Source organism: Halichoerus grypus, chromosome 2, assembly GCF_964656455.1.
Source record: "Halichoerus grypus chromosome 2, mHalGry1.hap1.1, whole genome shotgun sequence".
Classification (NCBI taxonomy): domain Eukaryota; kingdom Metazoa; phylum Chordata; class Mammalia; order Carnivora; family Phocidae; genus Halichoerus; species Halichoerus grypus.
Window position 1 is genome coordinate 142,722,375 of NC_135713.1, and position 23,366 is coordinate 142,745,740.

At 51.6% G+C, this 23,366-nt stretch overlaps 2 long non-coding RNA genes across 4 annotated transcripts; one reads left to right on the forward strand and one right to left on the reverse strand.

Annotated features, from left to right (window-relative positions):
* Positions 1 to 11,588: 11,588 nt before the first annotated feature.
* On the reverse strand, positions 11,589 to 16,137 carry LOC144381155 (uncharacterized). 2 transcript variants are annotated; one of them, XR_013445870.1, is made up of 3 exons: positions 16,074 to 16,137; positions 15,604 to 15,730; positions 11,589 to 13,223 (listed from the first exon to the last, which is right to left on the reverse strand). It is a non-coding gene; the product is annotated as an uncharacterized LOC144381155 (long non-coding RNA). The 2 variants fall into 2 exon arrangements; XR_013445869.1 differs by lacking the exon at positions 11,589 to 13,223 and having other exon boundaries at positions 13,656 to 15,730.
* Positions 16,138 to 17,819: 1,682 nt separating this feature from the next.
* On the forward strand, positions 17,820 to 23,048 carry LOC118518870 (uncharacterized). Of its 2 annotated transcripts, XR_004908906.2 has the most exons (4): positions 17,820 to 17,938; positions 18,422 to 18,525; positions 18,866 to 18,979; positions 22,923 to 23,048. It is a non-coding gene; the product is annotated as an uncharacterized LOC118518870 (long non-coding RNA). The 2 variants fall into 2 exon arrangements; XR_013445871.1 differs by having other exon boundaries at positions 17,820 to 18,525.
* Positions 23,049 to 23,366: the final 318 nt, after the last annotated feature.

Sequence of the window (23,366 nt, forward strand, 5' to 3'; positions counted from 1 at the left end):
AGCCAATTAGGGGACGAAGTCTCTGACTCAAACCAATCGCTGACGCTCAGCTCTTTAAATACAGACCGGGAGGGGCGGAGTCTCGGCTGAAGGGGCGGGACTCGCCCAGGGGACTCGGAGGCGAGGGGCGGGGCCCGGCGGGAGGCGGGGCCCGGCGAGGGCGGGAAGGGACGAGGACGCAGGCTTGGGCTGGTCTGAGAGCCCCGCCTCGCGCGTACTGGGAGCGGAGGAGGAGGCCGTGGCTGTGGGGGCGTAGACATGTCTAAGGGGGCGGGATCTTCCTGCCTGAGAGGCGGGGTCTGCGGCGGAGCGGAAGAACGGGGATTCTAAACCACCTTAGAGTAAGATCCTCACGTGGTCCTGGGAGAGGTGCCACAGGTGCCAAGGTTAAGGTAGAGCCTGGCGCTGCTAAGGGCTTCTTCCGTTGTAGCAAATTTTCTCACACTCTGCTCTCTCTGTGGCCCCACTCACGGGCGCCTCTCTTCACGCAGCGACCTGCACTAATGTTACCCCCCGGGAGAGGTTCACTTTTGCCACCCTATCTGAAACTGCGGTCCCCGTCGACCTCCACCGACATCCCCTACTCCCTTTGTTTTCCTCCTAGTTCCTACGGCTGCCTGGCATTAAGCACAATCCAAGGCCTGGCGGAGACGCCGGCGGGGGCGAGGGGGAGGAGAGCGTGAGCCCCCCCTCCCTGGGAACACTGGGGGCGCCGGCACTGGGCCCGAGACTGCGGGGCGCGGTGGGGGACAGCTCCGAGTAGGCGCCCCCTCTGCAGGTATCCCTAGAGCATTAGTAGACGGTGACGCTGGGGAGGTGAGCAGGCCCAGACTCAGGTGGATCTCGTTTCTCCGGCTAATTTCTTCCACTGTGTCCTGGAACACTGGATGGATATGAATTATATCGTTGCTACAAATTAATTGCCTTTGATCATGCTGTGGTAGGCCTGACATTTTTGTGGTGGTGGAATAGGCCAGTAAGTGGAACTTTAGAAGTATGCAGGTGGCCGTTGGGAGCACAGGTTGGTTAAGCCAACTTAAAAATTGAACTTTTAACCCTGTAACCAAGTGCAAAGTCATTCAATAAAAAACAAATCAGTCTTCTCTATTTTGCATTTCAGTAAGAAAAATCGGGATGCAAGCCATCCTAACCTTGGACCCCAACTAGTTTTCACAAGTAGCAACGTATGTCAATTGAACAATGAAAATGCGTTCTATAAGTAATGAAAAAATAATTTGAACAATTTGTACGCACAAGGTAACAGGATAATGACCTTTTATAAATGTTCTCACTTTGGAATTTCTTTTTTTTTAACGATTTTATCTATCCATTTAAGACACACACAGAGGGAGAGAGAGAGAGAGACTGAGAGCGAGCATGAGCAAGGGGAAGGGGCACAAACAGGCTCCCTGCTGAGCAGGGAGCCCCATGTGGGACTCTACCCCAGGAGCCTGGGATCATGACCTGAGCCGAAAGCAGACGCTTAACCAACTGAGCCACCCAGGTGCCCCACCCACCATGCTTTATTTATTTATTTATTTATTTATTTATTTATTTATTTATTTATTTATTTATTTTAAAGATTTATTTATTTATTTGAGAGAGCGAGAATGAGAGAGAGAGCGAGTACCTGAGAGGGGGGAGGGTCAGAGGGAGAAGCAGGCTCCCCACTGAGCAGGGAGCCTGATGCGGGACTCGATCCCGGGACTCGATCCCGGGACTCTGGGATCATGACCTGAGCTGAAGGCAGTCGCCCAACCAACTGAGCCACCCAGGCGTCCTTTTTTTTTTTTTTTTTTTTAAACCAGGCTCAGACCTGTATGCCAAGTGTGAAGTGGCTTGTGTAACTTTGCTGATTTCTTTCCAACGGCTATTGGAGCTCACTTGAAGCAGTATAGACTGGGTGAGACCATATGGCTATGCCCAATGGGCAGTAGACCAGGGCTCTAAAGGACAAGTGACTTTGGGCAATTCATTTAAACTCTCTAGGCTTCAGCCCCTTGTCTATAAAGTGAGAAAGTTGGACCCAGCTGCACTAAGGTCCCATCTTTTGAAAAGTTGGGGAGGGTGATTTTTTTTTTTAATTGTGATAAAATTCACAAACCATACAGGTTGCCCATTTAAAGTGTACACATCAGTGGTTTTATTTTATTTTATTTTTTAAGATTTTACTTATTTGAGAGAGAGTGAGCGAGAGAGCACAAGCAGGGGGAGAGGCAAAGGGACAAACAGACTCCCCACTGAGCAGGGAGCCCAATACAGGACTCGATCCCAGGGCACAGAGATCATGACCTGAGCCCTGAAGGCAGACACTTAACCGACTGAGCCACCCAGGTGCCCCCAAATCAGTGGTTTTAGTATATTTAGTGAGTTGCGCAGACATCACCACAATCAATTTGAGGACATTTTCATCCCTTCAATAAAAACCCCTGCACCCTGTGGTTATCACCCTCTGACCCCATCAGTCTCCCCAGCCGTAAGCCACCCCTAATTTACTTTCTGTTTCTATAGAGTTCCCTGTTCTGGACATTCCACTGAAAGGGAATCATATAGTATGTGGCCTTTTGTGTCTGGCTTCTTTCACTTAGTATAATGTTTTCAAGGTTCATCCATGTTATAACAGGTATCAGCATGTGTGAATATTTTTCTGTAAAATTCCATTGTATGGATATTCTGCATTTTATCCATCCATCAGTTAATGGATGATTGGGTTATTTCTACCTTTTGGCTATTGTGAATAGTGGTGCTAGTTTTCTTGTGGGCATATGTTTTCAATTCTCCTGGATATACACCCAGAACTAGAATTTTTGGGTCTATGTTTAACTTTTTGGGGAACCGCCAAGCTATTTCCCAAAGTGGCTGCACATTTTTATGTTCCTAGCAGCAGCATACGAGCATTCCAGTTTCCCCAAATTCTTACCAACACTTGATGTTATCTGACTTTTTTATTGTAGTAATTCCGGTGGTTGTGAAATTCAATCTCCCTGTGGTTTCCATTTGCATTTCCCTGATGGCTAATGATCCTGAGCAACTTTCCAATAAGCTATTTGCATTCCTTTGGAGAAACGTCTATTCAGATCTTTTGCCCATTTTTAAATTGAGGAAGACTTTTTTTTAAGATTTATTTATTTGAGAGGCACCTGGGTGGCTCAGTCATTAAGCATCTGCCTTCAGCTCAGGTCATGATCCTGGGGTCCTGGGATCGAGCCCTGCATCGGGCTCCCTGCTCAGCGGGAGGCCTGCTTCTCCCTCTCCCACTACCCCCTGCTTGTATTCCCTCTCTCTCTCTGTCAAATAAATAAATAAAAAATCTTAAAAAAAAAAAAAGATTATTTGAGAGAGAGAGAGAGAGAGCAAGGACACGAGCACAAGGGGGGAGAAAGGGATAGAGGGAGAGGGAGAGAGAGAATCTCAAGCAGACTCCCCACTGAGCGTGGGATCCCAAGACGTGGGGCTTGATCTCAAGACCCTGAGATCAAATGACCTGAGCTGAAATCAAGAGTCTGGCACAACTGATTGGGACACCCAGGTGCCCCTTGAGGATGACTTTTTGTTTGTTTGTTTGTTTAAAGATTTTATTTAGGGGCTCCTGGGTGGCTCAGTCGTTAAGCGTCTGCCTTCAGCTCAGGTCATGATTCCAGGGTCCTGGGATCGAGCCCCGCATCGGGCTCCCTGATTAGCCAGGAGTCTGCTTCTTCCTCTCCCACTCCCCCTGCTCCCACTGTTCCTGCTCTCGCTGTGTCTCTCTCTGTCAAATAAATAAAACTTAAAAAATATATATAAAGATTTTATTTATTTATTTGACACAGAGAGAGAGACAGCACCCAAGCAGGGGGAGCAGCAGGCAGAGAGAGAAGCAGACTCCCCGCTGAGCAGGGAGCCCGATGCGGGGCTCGATCCCAGGACCCCGGGATCATGACCTGAACTGAAGGCAGATGCTTAACCAACTGAGCCACCCAGGCACCCCCAGAGATACGATTTATAATTGCTCCAAATAGTATCTCGCCAACACTTGCCAAGACTGGGTTTTCGCAACTTTTTGGAGAAGGGAGAAGGTTGGTGATGATCCAGTAGGGACAAATGGTGTCTTGTGTTCATTTACATTTCTTTAGTTCTCAGGGAAGCTGGATATTTCACATTTTTATAGCTCTTTTGTGTTCTATTCTTGTCCAGTTTTTCTGTAGGGTTTGTCTCTTACCGCTTTAGAAAAGCTTTTAGGACTTTAAGGAAAGTTTTCTAGTGCTTTTGTGGTTTCACTGTTTGTATGAAAATGTTTGATCCATCAGGTTTAATGTGATGTTAGGAGCAAAGCTGGGCTCCAGCTTGATTTTCTTCCGGATGGCTGAGCCATTGTCCTGATGCCATCTACTGAACTCTTACTGGTGCCGTGCATTCATTTAAAATGCCTCTGTTGCATACTAGATTCTAATATGGGTTTGGGCAGTCCTAAACTGTTTTGATGGTTGTAGCATTTGCTTGCTTGTTTTTAATTTCTTTTTGAACTATTTTTGGTATCTACTGGGGCTTTGGCAGCTCACCAGTTTTAAAGCAAGCTTGGGGGGACACCTGGGTGGCACAGTCGTTAAGCGTCTACCTTCGGCTCAGGTCATGATCCCAGGGTCCTGAATTCAAGTCCCGTGTCAGGCTCCTTGCTCGGTGGGGAGCCTGCTTCTCACTCTGTTTGCTGCTCCCCCTGCTTGTGCTTTCTCTCTCTGACAAATAAATAAAGTCTTTAAAAAAGAATAAAATAAAACCAAGCCTGGGGAAAGGCTTGATACCAGGAAAGACAAAGGCTCTGGGAGTCCAACAGGCCAGGATTTGAATCCCAGGTATACAGGTTATCAGCTTTTCTCCCCCTGGGCAAATTGTTTAACGTTACTGTGCTGGTTTCTTGCCTTTAAAATCAGATGAGGATTGAAGGAGCTGTCTGTCGCCAGGAAAGCCCCCGGGGCTGCTGTTAGGCTTCTGCTGGCTGTGTGGCGGTTCTCTCCTGGGCCTGAGCTTGAGAGGGCCAGGGTGAGGAAATGTGCAGGCCCAAGACCTGGAGATCAGGTCCCCCCACCCCCAGTCCTCCGGCCGGTCCATTAGCAGGGCCTGCTCAGCCCTCTCCCACAATCTACTCTTCTGAGGGAAAGCTGTCCCCATGGATCTAAAGGGCGGCTGAGGTATGGGTGGGCAGCGTGTGGACAGACTGCAGACATCTGGCTTAGGGCATCCACCTATGTGCCAGTGGGTCCCTCCCTATAAGAATAGAGGGGGGCTTGTAGGAATAGAAGAGGGGGTTCAGGGGCTCCATCCGTACTGTTGCTCTGAACCCCTCCAATGTGAGGGGTGGGCCTCCTTCTTTTCTTTCTCTCTCACTGATAGATTGCCGGCAGGAGGCGTCAGGGCTGGGGGGAGTGGGGAGGAGTGGGATGTATTCATCTGTTCAACGAGCAGGGACTGGGAACCGACTGACTCGGTGTCTTAACTGCCCAGGGCTGCCCTAATAAAGTACCACAAAGCGAGTGGCTTAAAGCAGCACAGATGTATCGTCTGACCATTCTAGAGATGAGAAATCCAAACACAAAGTATCAGCGGGGGCATACTGTCTATGAAGGCTCTAGGGGAACATGTGGTCCCTGCTTTTCTCTTAGCTTCTTGGAATGGCTGCCAGGCCCTGGTGTTCCTTGGCTTATAGACATGTCACTCCCACCTCTGCCTCCCTCCTCATGTGCTTGCTTTCTGGGCGTCTCTCTCCTGCAAAGGACACTGGTCCTATGGGGTCAGGACCCGCCCTCCTAGCCTCATCTTGACTTGATTGCATCTGCAAAGACCCTATTTCTAAAGAAGGTCATGTGTACAGGTAAGGGGTTAAGACTTGAACAGATCTTTTTTTGGGGGGGGTGGGGGGGCCACAATTCAACCCAGCCCTGGAAACTTGACCATCAGCGGGGCATGAGCTGGAGGTCTGCGGGCAGCCGAGGTCGGGTGAGGCTGTGACAGCCTCATGGGCCATCTGGCCGGGGCTGAGGTGGTGATAGGACTGAGTGCTGGGCCTGGAGGGGCTCCTGTCACTAGGCCGTAGGGCTTGGGCACTGACGCTCCCTTCCACGCCCCCAGCTGGTGGCCCAGGGCAGGCAGTGACATGTGGCTCTCATTTCTGGCGGGATATAATTAGAAGGGAGGCCTGGACTTTTGGAAGCCAGAGGCGCCCTGGGGACCGCCTAGTGCAGACATTTCACGGACGGGAAGCCAAGGCACTTCCCCGAGCCGCTCCGTGTTCTGTGTCGGGTGCCAGCCCGGAGATGGGCAGTGAGGGGGGGCTGTGGGCCCCTCGGCTCCCTTGGGGCGGGGGAGGGGGTGGCTGCGGTCATCCACCCCCGGGCCCTGATCAAAGCCTGAAGCAGGGTCTACGGCAGGCCACCAGTACCCGTCCACAGTGTGTTTTTCTCCGCTGGGATTTTGTTTTTTAATCTGGGGCTGCCTGGAGGAAGAGGTGGGGTGGGTGAGGGGAGGGTGTCGCCCTGTGTCAGTCTGACTCACGCTGCCACCATCCCGGTGCCTGTGGGTGTCAGGAGGGGCGGCCTTTGTCTCTTACCCTCGGCCGTGGGCTTTGCCCGCTCCCAGGATCTCTCCTCTGCTGGAGACTCTTCTCTGGCGTTTACTCTCCTGTTTTGGTAGCTTGGCGGGGCTGTAACTGTGTGTGTGTGTGTGTGCGTGTGTGTGCGCCCGCGCGTGCACAGGTGCGCGTGTAACCTGCCCCCTTTGCAGGGCACCATGCTGCCTCCACGCTGTTGAACAGGATTCTGGAGTCCGTGCTTCCTGAACATGTTCTGTTCTGGCGCCCTCTCTCCGCGGCCCCCTGGAACCAGCATCGGCAGGCCCGCCAGACTTATGCCGCGGAGCTCCTTCCGTTCCCTAAATAGCTCATCCCCACGCAGCACCATCCTGGGCTCCAGCTGCAGGTCACAGCTAAGGCCAGGGCCCACGGGGCCAGCGTGGGCACCCAGGGGCTGGAAGGCTGAGCAGCCAGACTCTTTGCACTTTCCATTCATTCCAGAACATGTACTGAGCACCTGGAGTGTGGCAAAGTCTGTGCTAGGCATTGGAGGGAGCCATAGTGAACTAGAGAGAGAAAGCCCTTGCCTCTCCAGAGGTTCCTAAGAGCTGGCAGAAGATGGAACTGGCACCTGGGAGGGCATCTGGGAGAACCTGCTCCCGACTGTGATTTGCTGGGTGGGTGGGGGAGGGGTGCCGGGCATGCCTTGAGGTAAGGAGAGGAGGGGCGAGGTCAGGGCCGAAGTCGCTAGGTGGCCAGGCCCACTGGGATGGCCACCCTCAGTGCTCACTGCAGCCATGCTCACTGTTGGGGATCTGCTATGTTACGACACAGAAAGCTCCAGAAGGGCATACCTGGCAGGGAGTCAGTGCTCGGAAAACACTGGAGTGAATAAACTTCGTGGGGGGGTGGGGTGGGGGGGAGTGTTGGCGGGGGCACAGCAGGAGTTTAAATTGGGGAGTAGGTACCCCTGGCTGGCTCAGTCGGAAGAGCATGCGATTCTTGATCTTCTTTTTTTTAAGATTTTATTTATTTATTTGACAGAGGGAGAGCACAAGTAGGCAGAGCGGCAGGCAGAGGGAGAGGGAGATGCGGGGCTCGATGGGATCATGACCTGAGCTGAAGGCAGACGCTTAACCAACTGAACCACCCAGGCGCCCCGCAACTCTTGATCTTGGGGTCGTGAGTTTGAGCCTATGTTGGGTGTAGCGATTACCAAACAAACAAACAAACAAAAAACCCTAAAAATAAATAAGTAGGGGCAACTGGGTGGCTCAGTCAGTTGAGCATCAGACTCTTGGTTTTGGCTCAGGTCATGATCTCAAGGTCGTAGGATCAAGCCCCTTCGTGCTCAGCAGGGAGTCTGCTTGGGATTCTCTCTCTCCCTCCCTCTGCCCCTCCCCCCCACGCATTCTCTCTCTCTCTCTCTCTCTCAAATAAATACATAAATAAATCTTAAAAACAAATAAATTTAAAAAGGGGCTCCTGGGTGGCTCAGTCATATAAGCCACTCTTGATTTCAAGTCCAACTCTTGATTTTGGCTATTTTGGCTCAGGCTCAGGTTGTGTTCTCAGGGTCGTGGGATCACTCAGTGGGGAGTCTGTTTGGGATTCTCTCGCCCTCTGCCCCTCCCCCTCCTCCTCCCTAAAATAAATAAATAAAATCTTTTTTTTTTTAAAGATTTTATTTATTTGACAGAGAGAGAGACAGTGAGAGAGGGAACACAAGCAGGGGGAGTGGGAGAGGGAGAAGCAGGCTGCCCGCAGAGCAGGGAGCCCGATGTGGGGCTCAATCCCAGGACCCTGTGATCATGACCTGAGCCGAAGGCAGACGCTTAACAACTGAGCCACCCAGGCACCCCAAATAAAATCTTTTAAAATAAATAAACTTAAAAAACTAGTAAAATAAATTGAGGAGTAAGCCAGTTAGCTTTGTGCTTTTGGAAGATCATTTGGCCACCGTGGGAAAAGAGGGCCGTGGACAGTGGAGCCTGGGGATGGGGGAGAAAGATGAGCCATGAGAGGAGCCCAGGGTGGTGGGCGTGAGGCCTGCGCTCAGGGAATCTGTGTGAGCGATGTGTAGGACATGGCAGGACTTTGAGACTGGGTGTGGTAGTGGGGAAGCGGGCAGGTGGGGAGAATTTCTAAAATGGCCCCCCAGAGAGGTCCTGCCCTAAACCCCAGAACCTATGAGTGCTGGGGTATCCCCTGCTGTGAGCATGTTATTTGGCACCCTGACTGTCCTGGATTATCCAGGCTGGAAAGCAGAGCGCTTCTCTGGCTGGTGGCAGCGGGACAGCCAGAGATTAGAAACCGGCTGTGAAGATGGGAGCCCTGGGCAAGGACCGAAGAGGAGCTGCAAGGAGCTGGAGGGACCCCGGCTAGGAGGAAGGGGGAACCCCACTCCAGCGGGTTCCCATAAGGCACTGAATCCTGCCAACAACAGGAACGAGCTTGGAAGAGGAGCCTGAGTGTCAGGTGAGATCACAGCAGGCGGAAACTTTGACTTCACCTCCTTGTAAAGGGCTGAGCAGAGCACCCAGCTGGGTGCCATCCTGGATTTCTGATCTGGGAGAGAAGAAATGGATGTGGGTTTTTTTGTTTTTTGGGTTTTTTTAAAAGATTTTATTTACTTATTTGACAGAGAGCACAAGTAGGCAGAGTGGCAGGCAGAGAGGCAGGCAGAGGGAGAGGGAGAAGCAGGCTGAGCTGAGCAGGGAGCCCGACGCAGGGCTCCATCCCAGGACCCTGGGATCATGACCTGAGCCAAAGGCAGACATTCAACCGACTGAGCCACCCAGGCGCCCCTGCATGGTTCAAAATTATACAAAAAAGTTATACAGTGAAAATTGTCCCTTCCATGCTTGTTTCAGTTTCCTGTTTTTCTAACCAGAAGCAGCCCGTGAGAGGCAGTTCCTACTTTGCCTTCCATAGACAGTCTCCATCTATCTATCTATCTACCTACCTACCTACCTTCCTACCCACCTGCTTATCCCCAGATACTGTTTTTTTCCTCCTTTTTACAGAAGTGGTCCAGACCGTGCACGACATTTTTGCATCTTGCTTTTTTCAATAGGAGATTGTTCCTATGAAATTGCTAGTGTTTTTGTTAGGATAGCAGTAACAAGTTAATCAAATGTCGATGGGAGGTTTGACATCTTCATGATCTTGACTCTTCCTGTTCAGGAACACGATAGGCCTTTCCATTCGCTCACGTGTTTTGTGTGCTCAGCATTTCCTATATTCTTCATCTTTATCTTGAATATTTGTTAAGTGTATTCCTAGGTGTTTTGTATCCTTTCTTCCTTTGTATCTTCTGATTCTTGTTAGCATATATAAAAGGCACCTTGCTGAATTCTCTTATTGTTTATTTAGAATAGTGTTTTGGCTAATTCTCTTTGGGTTTTCCACGTATGTAATCATATGATCTGCAAATGGTGATGAATTTACCTACCCTTTCCCTATTTCATGCCTCTAATTTCTTTCTCTTGTCCAATTACATTAGCTGTTCCTCCCGGAAAGGTTAAAGAATAAATGGAAGAAGGTATTGTTTCATACTTTAATGAAAGTGCTTCAGGAAGATGACATTTGGATTGTTGTTTTTTTTTTAAAGATTTTATTTATTTATTTGAGAGAGAGAGTGAGAGAGAGAGAGAGCACAAGAGGGGGGAGCGGGAGAGGGAGAAGCAGACTCCCCGCTGAGCAGGGAGCCCGATGCGGGACTCGATCCCGGGACTCCAGGATCATGACCTGAGCCGAAGGCAGTCGCTTAACCAACTGAGCCATCCAGGCGCCCTGGATTGTTTTTATAAGTGTTTATCTTATTCTATTTTGTCAAGAATGTTTATTAAAAATGTATGTTGAAGTTTATCAAATGCCCTGTTCATATATATTGATAAGACTTTTATCCCCCTTATTTTTCCTATTAATATTATCATTATATTAGCAGAGTTCCTAATATTAAACCATCCTTGGCTTTCTGGAAGAAGCCTTGCTTCGTTATGATTTAAAGTTATTATTAGGGACACTTGGCTGGCTCAGTCGGTGGAGCATGTGACTCTTGATCTGGGGGTCATGAGTTCAAGCCCCACACTGGGTGTAGAGTTTATTTAAAAATTTTTTTTAAAGATTTAAAATTACTGGGATGCCTGGGTGGCTAAGTCGGTTAAGCATCTGACTTTGACTCAGGTCATGGTCTCCAGGTCCTGGGATCGAGCCCGGCTGGATCTGCTTGTCCCCCCCTCTCTCTCTGGCCCTTGTGCTCTCTCACTCTCTCTCAAATAAATAAATAAAATCTTAAAAAATATATTTAAAATTACTAACTTGCTGTTGGATTGTATTTACTTATACTAACATTCTTTCTTTCTTTTCTTTCTTTTTTTTTTTAAGTAAACTCCACACCCAACATGGGGCTTGAACTCATGATCCTGAGATTAAGATCTGATATGAGCTCAAGAGTTGGACGCTCAACGGACTGAGCCACCAAGGTGCCCCTACTCACTAGCATTCTCGAATCAATATTCATAACTGAACTCCGTCTATGGTTTTCTTATATTGGGCGTGTCGTCTGATGCCTGAGTTGACCTCCATGCAGAGGTGTGGAGGCCGCTCCAGGACCTTCTGCATCTGGAGCTTGTGAGGAACGGCCAGACTGGAGAGATAGGTTGGTGAATCTTTCACATATAGGCAATATCTTGTGCTGAAACATGGATAAACCTGGAAAACATCATGCTAAGTGAAAGAAGCCAGACACAAAAGGCCACATATATGATTCCATTTAAAGATTTTTTTTTTTAAGATTTTATTTATTTGACACAGAGAGAGAGACAGCGAGAGAGAGAACACAAGCAGGGGGAGTGGGAGAGGGAGAAGTAGGCTTCCTGCTGAGCAGGGAGCCCGACGTGGGTCTCGATTCCAGGAATCCTGGGATCATGACCTGAGCCGAAGGCAGACACTTAACGACTGAGCCACCCAGGCACCCCTAAAGATTTTTTTTTTTGACAGAGAGAGAGAGAGACAGCACAAGCAGGGGAGAGGGAGAAGCAGGACCCTGGGATCATGATCTGAGCGGAAGGCAGACGCTTAACCGACTGAGCCACCCAGGCGTCTCTATGATTCCATTTCTAAAAACTGTCTAGAATATGTAAATCTAGAGAGACAGAAAGTAGATTAGTGGTTGCAGGGGCTGAGGTTGGGTGGGTGGGGATGGGAATGACTGCTAATGGGTAAGGGGTTTCTCTTTAGGTGAAGTGAATGTTCTAAACTTAGGTTGTGGTGACGAATTGCCCAACTCTGTGAATATATGAAAACCATTGAATTGTCCTTTTTTTTTTTTTTTTTTTAAGATTTTATTTATTTGACAGAGAGAGCGAGAGCAGGAACACAGCAGGGGGAGTGGGAGAGGGAGAAGCAGGCTTCCCGCTGAGCAGGGAGCCCCATGCAGGGCTCAATCCCAGGATCCTGGGGCCATTACCTGAGCAGAAGGCAGAGGCCTAAAGACTAAGCCACCCAGGCGCCCCACAATTGTACATTTTAACCGGGTGGATTTTATGGTATGTCAATTATATCCCGAGTAGAATGTGGGGGGAGGAAAAAAGAAACTGAGAAGTGGCTAGACTGTGGAAGTAAAATTTGCTAACTGGCATGAGGAAGCTGCTCTCATCCTGGGTCAGGGCTGGAAGCCCCAGTGGGAGGCCACTTCTCACCTTTTTGGCAAAATGGAGGAATGTGGACTGGGGACAGGAGTACTTGGCAACAAGATCCATTCTAGGGTATCATTCTTTCTTGCTGGAAGTAGTTCTGACCCAGCAGCCAAAGGGAGGATCAGTTTTAGAAGGAACACTTCCCCAGGAGGAAAAGATTTGCTGGCAGGACGCGACAGGAAGATGGGTGGGCCAGGCGGGAGAGCCTAGACTAGCCCAACATAAAGAGGTGGCCAGGTCGGCGGTGGACGGGACGAGAGCAGTACAGGAGGAGGTTCTGGAAAGTCAGACGCCCTCAGAAGGCCTGGCCGAGGTCGGCGATGGGGTGTCTGGAGGACATAGTCCTGGCAATCTGGCCCACGTCTCCCTAAGCCAGTGGGGAGTATCTCTCGGGAGCCCTGCGAGCACGAGAAGTCTGCCCAGGAAGGCGCACGATTTAGTCCTAGCCGGCAGCGACCTGAGCCGCGCATGCCCAGAGCACCCGGTGGGCGTGCCGGAGGTGGGCGGGGCGAGCGGGGGCGGGGCGGAGCTGTGAGTGGGGCGCGCTGCTGGGGCGGTGGGCGACCTCTGGGATGGTGGGACGCTGTTCGAAGCAGGTGGAGGATTGCACTGCCAAAGTGATCCAGAAGCCACCGAGGTGGGGCTCCGGCCATTGGAGGCGGGGATCGATGAGGATGCTGGGAGAAGGCGACAGGTGTGGCGTCACCTGCACGAAGTACTGAGTCCGGTGAGGGGGTGCTCGATGGGCCGGTGCTGCAGGTGGAGGTGTGAAGACTGGAAACTTGAGAAGGGGAGACTGGAAACGAGTCACCAGTTCTATGGCCGGCGCTGGAGTGTCACTCTTAGACCCATTTGAGTGCTGGCCCGATTTTCAAATGAAGAAAGGGAAAATGACTTGTTCTGAATCCCAGAGTTGGGATGCTGGGTGGGAGGCAGGATTTGAACTGGATCCCCTGATTCCAAAGCCACATCTGGCACTCCTGTATTGGAGTTTAAGGGACAGGTGAATGGCCTAGAACAGAACTGGACAAATATTACCCCTACGGGATCAGATAGTAAATACTGTATTTTCTGCCTTGAGGGTCAAGAGGCATGCTATTATATAGGTAAGTACATAGTATAAGAAGAGATGAGGGGCGCCTGGGTGGCTCAGTCGTTAAGCATCTGCCTTCGGCTCAGGTCATGATCCCAGGGTTCTGGGATCGAGCCCCACATCGGGCTCCCTGCTCGGCGGGAAGCCTGCTTCTCCCTCTCCCACTCCCCCTACTTGTGTTCCCTCTCTCCCTGTGTCTCTCTCTGTCAAATAAATAAATAAAATCTTTAAAAAAAAAAAAAAAGAAGAGATGAAACGGGTGTCAGCTGGATCAGTCGGTAAAGCATGCGGCTCTTGATCTCAGGATGGTGAGTTTGAGCCCCACCTTGGGCATAAAGATTACTTTAAAAAGGAGGGAAAAAGGAAAATAAAAAAAAAAAAGAAGAGATGAGACATATCTCCATATGCTTTTTACTGACAGACTATCTTTATTTACAGACTCTAACTTTGAAATTCATGGAATTTATGTGTCATGAAATACTATTTTGTTTGTTTTTGAGAGAGAGAGACCGAAGTGTAGGAGTGGGGTAGGAGCAGAGGGAGAGAGATAATTTTTTAAACTTTTTTTTAAAAGATTTTATTTATTTGTCAGAGAGAGAGAAAGCATGCACAAGCAAGGGGAGCGGGATGAGGAGCAGAGGGAGAAACAGTTTCCCCACTGAGCAAGGAGATGGAAGTGGGACTCCACAGGACCCTGGGATCATGCCCTGAGCCGAAGGCAGACCCTCAACGACTGAGCCACCCAGGCGCCCCAGGAAATGTTAAATTATACATGTGTTTGCATTTGTGGCTTGCATCATATTTCTGTGATGCAGCACCGCTGGAGGTGTAGGCTGGGGGGACATGGGATGGGATGGCCCCTCCATTTGTGTTGAGGGAGGCGGGAGGAGATGTGGCCTGGCTTCAAGCAGTGGAATGTTGGGCCACGTGGGGACAGCGGGTTTCATTAAGGAGAGGTGGAGGGGCAGGCTGGGGGGGGGTACCAGACCGAGGAGGCTTCTGCAGGACTCTGTTTGAGATGGGGGGATGCTTCAGGGACTAGGAGGAAGGAGCTGTTTTGGGGGGCAGCCCCAGCTAGCTTTGCCTTGCCCTTGGCTGTGGAGGGAGTAGGGAGGTGCCAAGAAGAGGGTACCAGCCCGTGGCTTCCTGTTTCTGGGGGGAGGAAGGCAGAGTTCCTGCGTCCATGTCTGAGCTCCCTGGGCGTAGGAGGTGGAAACCTCAGCGGGCCCCTGGTCTCTTGCCTGCAGCTGCCTGGGGCTCGGAGCGGAGCCCCCGGGTGGAGAGGACCCGACCGAGAGAAGCGCGGGTTCCAGGCCTGGTGGCACTGGACGGTTACCCGCACTCCACCTCCACGCTGAATGTCTGTGCCCTCCCCCAGCTCATATGTTGCAATCCTAACCCCCAATGGGATGGTATTCAGAAGTGGGGCATTTGGGGGGCTGGAGCCTTCCACCCTGTGAGGATGCAGGGAGAATCAGCCATCCGTGAGCTGGGAAGCGGACCCCGCCAGGCACTGGGTCAGCCAGCGCCTTGATCTTGGACCTCCAGCCTCCAGAGCTGTGAGAAATAAATGTCTGTTGTCGTAAGCCGCCTAATCTACCGTAGGTTTGTTGTAGCAGCTTGAACGGACTGAGGCCCTTTCCTTCTATGACCTTTGGTTTTCTTCTCTGTTAACGAGGGGCTTGGACTTACCTTTGAAATGGATCCTCTCTTGATCCCTTGCTAGCCATTGCAAGAAATGGGTGACGTGAGATTAGAGTCAGGTGTAGCCCGGAAGCGAGGGGGCTTTCCCCCGTGGTGCGGGTGGTTTCCTCCTTGACAGAAGCAGACAGTATCTGCCCACCACCTTCCCTGCCAGGCTCGGCTTTCAAAGCCCACCCCTGGGTAGTTCTGGTCCAGCTTTCCAGCCTTCCTGCCCATCCGCCCCCCCATGCCTGGGCCAGGGTCATAACTATGTATAGACACAAAATTCTGCCCACTCACCCTCCTTAATTTTTTTAAGTTTTTTTTTTTTTTTTTAAGATTTTATTTATTTGTTTGACAAAGAGAGGTAGAGAGAGTAGGGGGAGCAGCAGAGGGAGAGGGAGAAGCAAGCTCCCTGCTGATCAGGGAGCCCGACGCGGGGCTCGATCCCAGGACCCTGAGATCATGACCTGAGCTGAAGGCAGACGCTTCACCGACTGAGCCACCCAGGCGCCCCACCCCCCCTTTTTTAAAGCTTTATTTATTTAAGTAATCTGTATACCCAACGTGGGGCTCGAACTCACGACCCTGAGATCCAGTGTCTCCCGCTCCCTGCCCGAGCCAGCCGGGCTCCCCGTCCTCCTTAATGCCTCTCATTGCCTCTCCTTTCCTGGACTCCTGCCATCGCCATCATCACTGGCTTCCTGTTTCCTGTGGATAAACGGATCCCTTCGTCAGGGCACAGTCTAGATCCCCTCTGTCGGGTGGGGCTCCTTGCAGTCTTTGAACCCTCTGTGCCTTCGCTGGGTGGGTCTCTGCCTGCACCCACTCCTCCCCCATCTCTGCCCGGAGAACCCCCCCATCCAGTGCTCATGGTGCAGCAGGGCATCTGTCCTTCTCACCCACCTACCTGACTTGGCTCGGCATCCCTCCCACATGTCTTGTCCCCCTGTGCCGGGGGGGGGGGGGGTGGCCTCTGATGGTGGAGGCCAGCAGGTTACCCAAGACAGGGGCCTGGTGACCTCCTCCGAAAATCGAGTGGAGGACAGCTTGCCTCTTACGTCTCCCTTCGTCATCATCGACACTTCGGTTGTCGGAAGCCTGTCGTGAAGCAGGGGCCCCAGGGTGTCCTTGCCTTCCTCGTGCAAGTAGCTAAGCTCGTTTCTCAGTGGCCCTTGCGAGGCGGCCCGACAGCTCCAGGCGCACGGTGTGAGTAGAAGCCAGGCCTGCTCCTCCCAGGCCTGGGCCCCCAGGACGCACACGGTCCTTCCTGCTTGCTTCCTTCTGCCGGCTGCAGGCGCCTGATAAGGCGCGAGGGGGGCTGGCGCCCCAAGATGAAGGGGACTGTGCCTTTAAATGTCGCATGGAGGAGAGCCACTTCTCTGCGCATGACGGAGGAAGAGAGACAGGTTGTTGGGGCCCAGACGGCAGATCGGGTGGGGGAGGCGAGGGAAAGAGGGCCACCGAGGCTGAGCCACCCCTGCTCTGGGCCTGCGCACGGAGCTAATAGCAGATGTGTTCTCTGTAGCCAAGGACACCATGGAGGGGCCGGGCTGGGGGGGCGGGGGTGTCCCGTCTGGGACATGCTGAGATGGAGGGGCTTGGTGACACGTCAGGAGGACTGTTCAGGGTGGTTATCCTTGAGGGGTTAGAGCTCAGGAAACGAGTCCGTCCTGAGGGCCGTGGGCATGCCGATGGCGCGGGGTTGAGGGGAAGCCCAGGCGTTAACAGGTGAGCGAATGGGAGGCATTCTTGCAGAACCAGAAACTGAGGCTCCAAGGGACAGCGCGACCCCATAAAGAAAAGAGCCTCCCGGGCTGGTCTTTGGCGAGACCTCTGAGAAGCAGCAGTGCCCTTCCCAGTTTCGTCGGCCGTCCCCGGCCTGGTCTGCAGCAGTGGGGTCCTCGGTTTGTCCGCGTTCCAATGCCTGGTGCCCAGAATGCTTTGTAACAGTGAGGTGGGGGGGTCCAGGCCCGGGGCGGGGGGAGCGGCAGCTGGGAATCTGGTTTCTGAGCTTTGCTGGGGATCGGGACGTGAAGGCCGGGCGTTCCCTGTAGGCAGCCCCAGGGAGCTCCTGAGGACACTGGGAGGGTCAGGTCTGTCCATGAGCCACGTGTTCCATTCCTGATTCCGGAAGGGTGGCCCAGGCATTTCTGATTGGCCTCTGGTGGGCCCGGGGCGGCTGTTGTAAGAATGTGCCCGAGGGGAGGGGGCTGCTGCTGGCTAGCGGAGCTCCTTCAGCTCGTCCAGGTCTGTTTGGAGGATCTGACTTGAGAGGGTCGCAGGGGAACTCAGCAGGTGAAGGAGTCTTCCCTTAGATCTGTTGCTATTGTTGTTAGTAATCCAAGCTGCTCTGCTTTCCACCCCCTGCCTGCCAGGCCCTGTGCTAGACCCCGTGCAGATCTTTCCTCCGGTCCCTGCTGCGGTGCTGCCATCCCTGTTTTTTTTTTTAAAGATTTTATTTAGTTCTTTGACAGAGAGACACAGTGAGAGAGGGAACGCAAGCAGGGGGAGTGGGAGAGGGAGAAGCAGGCTTCCTGCTGAGCAGGGAGCCCAATGTGGGGCTCGATCCCAGGACCCTGGGATCATGACCCGAGCCGAAGGCAGACACTTAACGACTGAGCCACCCAGGCGCCCCTGCCATCCCTGTTTTAAAAGATGAAGAAACCCTTTAAAAGATGAAGAAGGTGCCTTCAGCTCAGGTCATGATCCCAGGGTCCTGAGATCGAGCCCTACGTTGGGCTCCTTGCTCAGCGGGGAGTCTGCTTCTCCCTCTCTCTCTCTGCCCTTCCCCCCCTGCTCGTTCTCTCTCTCTCGCAAATAGATAAAATCTTAAAAAAAGAGAGAGAGAGACTGTTTATTCATTCTGCAGGTGCTGGGGTGCTCACTGGAGGTGCTGGGATGAAGGAGACCGACCTGGTGAGGATATCATTGAGCTCAGTGTCCGTGCTCTGAGAGGGGCCCTTCCTTGGGCCATGACAGAGCACTTCCTGGAGGAAGTGGAAATCTCGTGGAGGTTGTATTAGTCAGCTCAGGCTGCTGTAACAAAGCAGCACAAGTTGGGGGGCATACAACAGAAATTTGTTGTCTCACGGTGGTGGGAGTGCCGTGCTCCAGCTGAAGGCCCTAGGAGAGAATCTGTTATGTGCCTCTCTCTAAGCTTCTGGTCTCCCCAGCCCTCCTTGGTGCCCCTTTGTGCCATGGACTGAATGTTTCTGTCTCCCGCCGATTCATATGTTGAAGCGCTAGTCCCCGGTGGGATGGTATTTGGGAATGGGGCCTTTGGGAGGCAATTCAGTTTAGATGAGGTCATGAGGGTGGGGCCCCCACCACAGGGTTAGTGCCCTCATAGGAGGAGACATGAGAGGGCTTGCTTCTCCCTTCCTTCTCTGCCGTGTGAAGATATAAGAAGACAGCCGTCTGCAAGTTAGGAAGCGGGTCCTCACCAGATACCAGATCTGCGGGCACCTTGATCGTGGGCCTCCCAGCCTCCAGAACCGTGAGAAGTAAGTTTGTGGTTTAAGGGGCACCTGGGTGGCTCAGATGGTTGAGCATCTGCCTTCGGCTCAGGTCATGATCCCGGGGTCCTGGGATGGAGTCCTGCCTGGGGCTCCTTACTCAGCAGGGAGTCTGCTTCTCCCTCTCTCTCTGCTGCTCCCCCTGCTTGTGCTCTCTGTCAAATAAATAAATAAAATCTTAAAAAAAAAAAAAAAGAAGTTTGTTGTTTAAGCCGCCCAGCCAGAGCTGATTTAGACACCTGGCTTGTAGACCCGTCCCTCCAACCTCGGCCCCTGTCATCATGGTGTTTTCCTTCTGTCTCTGTCCCTGTGTGTCTTCTCTTCTCAGAAGGCACCAGTCAAGTTGGAGTAAGGGCCCACACTACTCCCGGGGGACCTCATCTTAACTCGCCTGCATCTGCAGAGACCCTGTTTCCAAATCAGGTCACATGCACCGTCGACCGTATCTTTTGGGGGGCATACAATTCAACCTCCACCAGATACGTAGAGCAGGCAGGCAAGGTTTGGGGAAGAGTATTCTGGGGAGAGAAAACAGCCGGTGGAGAGGCTCCTCCAGAGGCAGAAGGATGCAGGTGGGTTTCTGGAAATAAATTCAGCGCAGCTGGAGTGGAGAGTGGCCGTGAGATGCTGCCGGGGTGGCTCCTGCTGGACCCCACATATTGTGTGGAATGCTCAGGGCTGGCTAGGCTGCCATTAGAGATATACCCCGAAATCTCAGTGGCTTGACATAGTTACAGCATCGTTTCTTGCTCAGGGCAAGTCTGTCCTAGGTTGGGCATTCGTTGGCGGTGACATAGCTCCGCTCTGCAGAACATGTGGTCTCCAGGGCAAGAGAGGTCTGGGGGAGGCCCCTGGGCTCACGTGCCCAGACCTGGAAGCGACGCTGCCATTCACACCCCACCCTGCAAGGGAGGCTGGCGGGGAGCATGGGCTTCCGTGAGCCCCCACTCTCTCCCTCTCTCACCCGAATTCAGGGCTAGGACTTCATCCTCAGAGCGCTGGGAAGCCCAGCCAGGGTCTCCATGAGGCCTGAAGATGCCACTTGCATGTTAGAAAGCTTCCTCCAGCTGGAGCCAGACTCAGCCCTGGCACAGGGGGGCTGGAGCCCGGGGAGCTGAGGAGTGTGGCCTGGCCCGCAGTCACAATGCCCTGGCAGCTTACTCTTGCGACTTCCAGCTTGCAGGCTCAGCCGAGAAAAACAAACAAACAAACAACAAAAGAATAAAGGAGAATGCGAGGAAAATCAATTCATGTACAGCTGACCCTTGAACATGGGTTTGAACTGTGCGGATCCACTTACACACAGATTTTTTTTTTGTAGATTTTTTTTTTTTGTAGATTTTTTTTTTTAAAGATTGTATTTATTTATTAGGGAGAGCGGGGGGAGAGAGAGCAAGAGAGCACAAGCACGGGGAGCGGCAGAGGGAGAGGGAGAAGACTCCCTGCTGAGCTCGGAGCTCAATCCCAGGACCCCCGAGACCACAACCTTGAGCCGAAGTCAGATGCTCAACTTGACTGAGCCACCCGGGTGCCCCCTTTTTAGATTTTTTTTTTTTTTGATAAATACAATACAGTACTGTGAATGTATTCTCTTCCTTATGACTTTCCTAATAATGTTTGTCTTTTCAGTAGCTCACTTTATTGTAAGAATATAGTATATACTACATATAACATACAAAATACTTGTTAATTGCCTATATTATGGGTAAGGTTTCTGGTCAACGGTAGGCTATGAGTAGTTCAGTTTTGGGGGGAGTCAAAAGTTATATGCAGATTTTTGACTCTACAGGGGGTTGGCACCCCTAACCCCTGCATTGTTCAAGGGTCAACTGAAGTTTTAAAAACTTGCAAAATGCATTTTGTTCTCTCTCTTCTAGGTTGGTTATTTTTTTAAAAGATTTTATTTATTTGAGAGAGAGAGAGAATGAGCAGTGGGGAGGGGCAGAGGGAGAGAGAGAGAGAGAGAAGATTTCCTGTTGAGCAGGGAGTCTGATCCAGGGCTCCATCCCAGGACCCTGGAATCATAACCTGAGCCAAAGACAGACGTTTAACAGACTGAGCCAGCCAGGTGCCCCTAGGTTGGTTAATGTATGTATTCTTACACATACGCTGCCCGACAGCCTCAATCCCCAAAGCCAGGAGATTGTACTATATGGGTCTCTTAAGGGCATTTCAGGGGATAACTGGGCTCCTTGCTGATTTGAGAACCTCACACAAAGATGTCCTCTATTCAGGGTCTGTAACGGGGACCCAATAACTGGAGTGGGATCCTTGCATCAAAGGGACTTCCTGCTGCTTTCAAAGAGCCTGGTGCCCTGCCCATGTCAGAGACACCATTGGGGGCAATGTAAAAGCATTCTGTGCTGAGACTGACCACCTCTTGTCTGCAATTCTTTAGAGTTTACAAATTTTCTTTCTTTTTTTTCTTTCTTCTTTCTTCTTTCTTTCTTTCTTTCTCTTTCTTTCTTTCTTTCTTCCCTTCCTTCCTTCCTTCCTTCCTTTTGTTTTTAAGATGTATTTATAGGGTGCCTGGGTGGCTCAGTTGGTTAAACGTCTGCCTTCGGCTCAGGTCATGATCTCAGGGTCTTGGGATGGAGCCCCGCATCAGGCTCCCTGCTCAGCGGGAGTCTGCTTCTCCCTCTTCCTCTGCCTTTCCCCCCTGCTCGTGCTCTCTTTCACTCTCAAAAAAAAAAAAAAAAATCTTAAAAAAACAAGAGAGTTATTTATTTATTTGAGAGGAGGGGGAGGAGAAGAGGGAGAGGGAGAGAGAATCTCAAGCAGACTCCGTCCTGAGTGTGGAGACCCACGAGGGGCTTGATCCCACAACCCTGAGATCACAACCTGAGCTGAAACCAAAAGTCAGACTCTTTTTTTTTTTTTTTTTTTTTAAAGATTTTATTTATTTATTTGAGAGAGAGAGAATGAGAGACAGAGAGCATGAGAGGGAGGAGGGTCAGAGGGAGAAGCAGACTCCCTGCCGAGCAGGGAGCCTGATGCGGGACTCGATCCCGGGACTCCAGGATCATGACCTGAGCCGAAGGCAGTCGCTTAACCAACTGAGCCACCCAGGCGTCCCCCAAAAGTCAGACTCTTAACTGACTGCGCCACCTAGGCACCCCATAAATTATTTTCTAAGCTATTGTTTCATTTGAGCCTCAAAATAATTTAATCTGATAAGAGATCTAATTCAGACCAAGGAACTCAGGAACTCAGAGACCCCTTGTCCTTCGGTAGCCAGGAGCCCTGGAATCAATGCAGGGTTGGAGGTACTGGCTTCGTGCCTACAATTTTAGATGTGATTTCAGTGTTTTTGGGTATAAACTACGGATACCCTCACACAAAAATTATTTTGAGGCTCCAATGAAGCAATGTTGGGGAAAGCATTTTGCAAACTGTGAAGCGCTGTCCAAATGCTGTCATCCTCAGATTTGACATGTCTAGGAAAGTGTTTCCCAAGTTATGGGAAAAGGCATCTGTGTGGAGCAGAGCAGGAGATTAAGTGAATGTAGGCTCTCATCAGTAGTTATGTCCTGTGGCTGTATTTAGACTATTTGACTTTGAACTTAATTGCCTGTATTATCTTCACGCTGGAGCAGCTGTGTCCATCAGCCCCTGTGCACAGCATCCCTCCCTGGCCCTTATTTCTGTGGGAGGGCACGGGCTGGGGTGGAGAGTTTGTGAAGGACTTCCTGCAAGCCTTTTTATCAGCTTTCAGTGACATGACCCCAGTTTTATGGAGATACTCTGGGTTTTAGTTGTGGAATCTGGCCTGAAAGTGACGCAGTCAGGTGGGCCTTGGGGTGAACCAGAGGGTATTTGCTCCTCTGGGGACAGGTGCCCCTGCCCTAGTTGATGGATACCTTGGGGGAATGCAGTGCTGTGTGGCCAAGTCTTCGGGTTTTCTATAGTCGATTATTTTTTCGAAATGTGAAATGGGTCACATTTTTCATTCCCTCTGCAACTCCACTGGCAGGCCGGATTCGGGAGTGAGTCTTGGGCCAACGCCCTGGGCTTCAGTTTTCTCATTTATAAATTTGTGATGGTATCACCTTCCACTGGGTTGTTAGGTGACCAGATGAGGCACTAGAACCCCCAGCCCCCAACACCGGGCCTGGCTGCAGGAACCCAGCGGGAAACGTCAGCCACTTGTGTTCTGTTGCTATCTGGTAATCCCCAGGCTTCAGAGGTTGTAATCCTGGTCCATGTGGGGCCCCGTCACCCATATGATTAAAAGGAATCATGGGATTACGCCGGCCTTCCAAGCTTGGTGGTCAAGGAGATCAGATGAAGGGGTTTAGTGTATTAGAGAAAGAGAACCGTCCCGCCCCGCCTCCAACTTCATGATTTCAGGGAAGTGGTGTATTTTCCTTAAAAAGAAATTTCAGCAGGAATACATGAATTAACTCAAATAAAAAACGTTAACCCAAAGTGTGAAGACAAGGCTAATCGTCTAGGTGGTGCCGGACGACCTAAGATTGGGGAACACCGCCGTCCCACCGTTTCTCCCGCCGCATCCTGCCCGAGCACCATTGGCACCAGACGCCCGGCGGGCTCCACCCCCTCTCCGCTGCTCGCCACTGGGGGAGGCGGCAGAAAGGGCGGGAGCGCGGGGCCGTGAGGGCACCAAGGTCAAGGGGGAGGGCGGGCCGCGTCCGGGTCCCTTCGAGCCGTGCCGCTGGCCTTGGGGGAACCCTGCGCGCCCAAGCTCGGCAGCCCGAGTTCTCCCACTTCCAGCCGGGCGACCTTGGTTTGCGAGACTTCCTGGAGCCCCGTTTCCTTTTGGGGGAAAACAGTGGGCGAAGCTGCCAGTGCTGGGATGGGGCGCACCG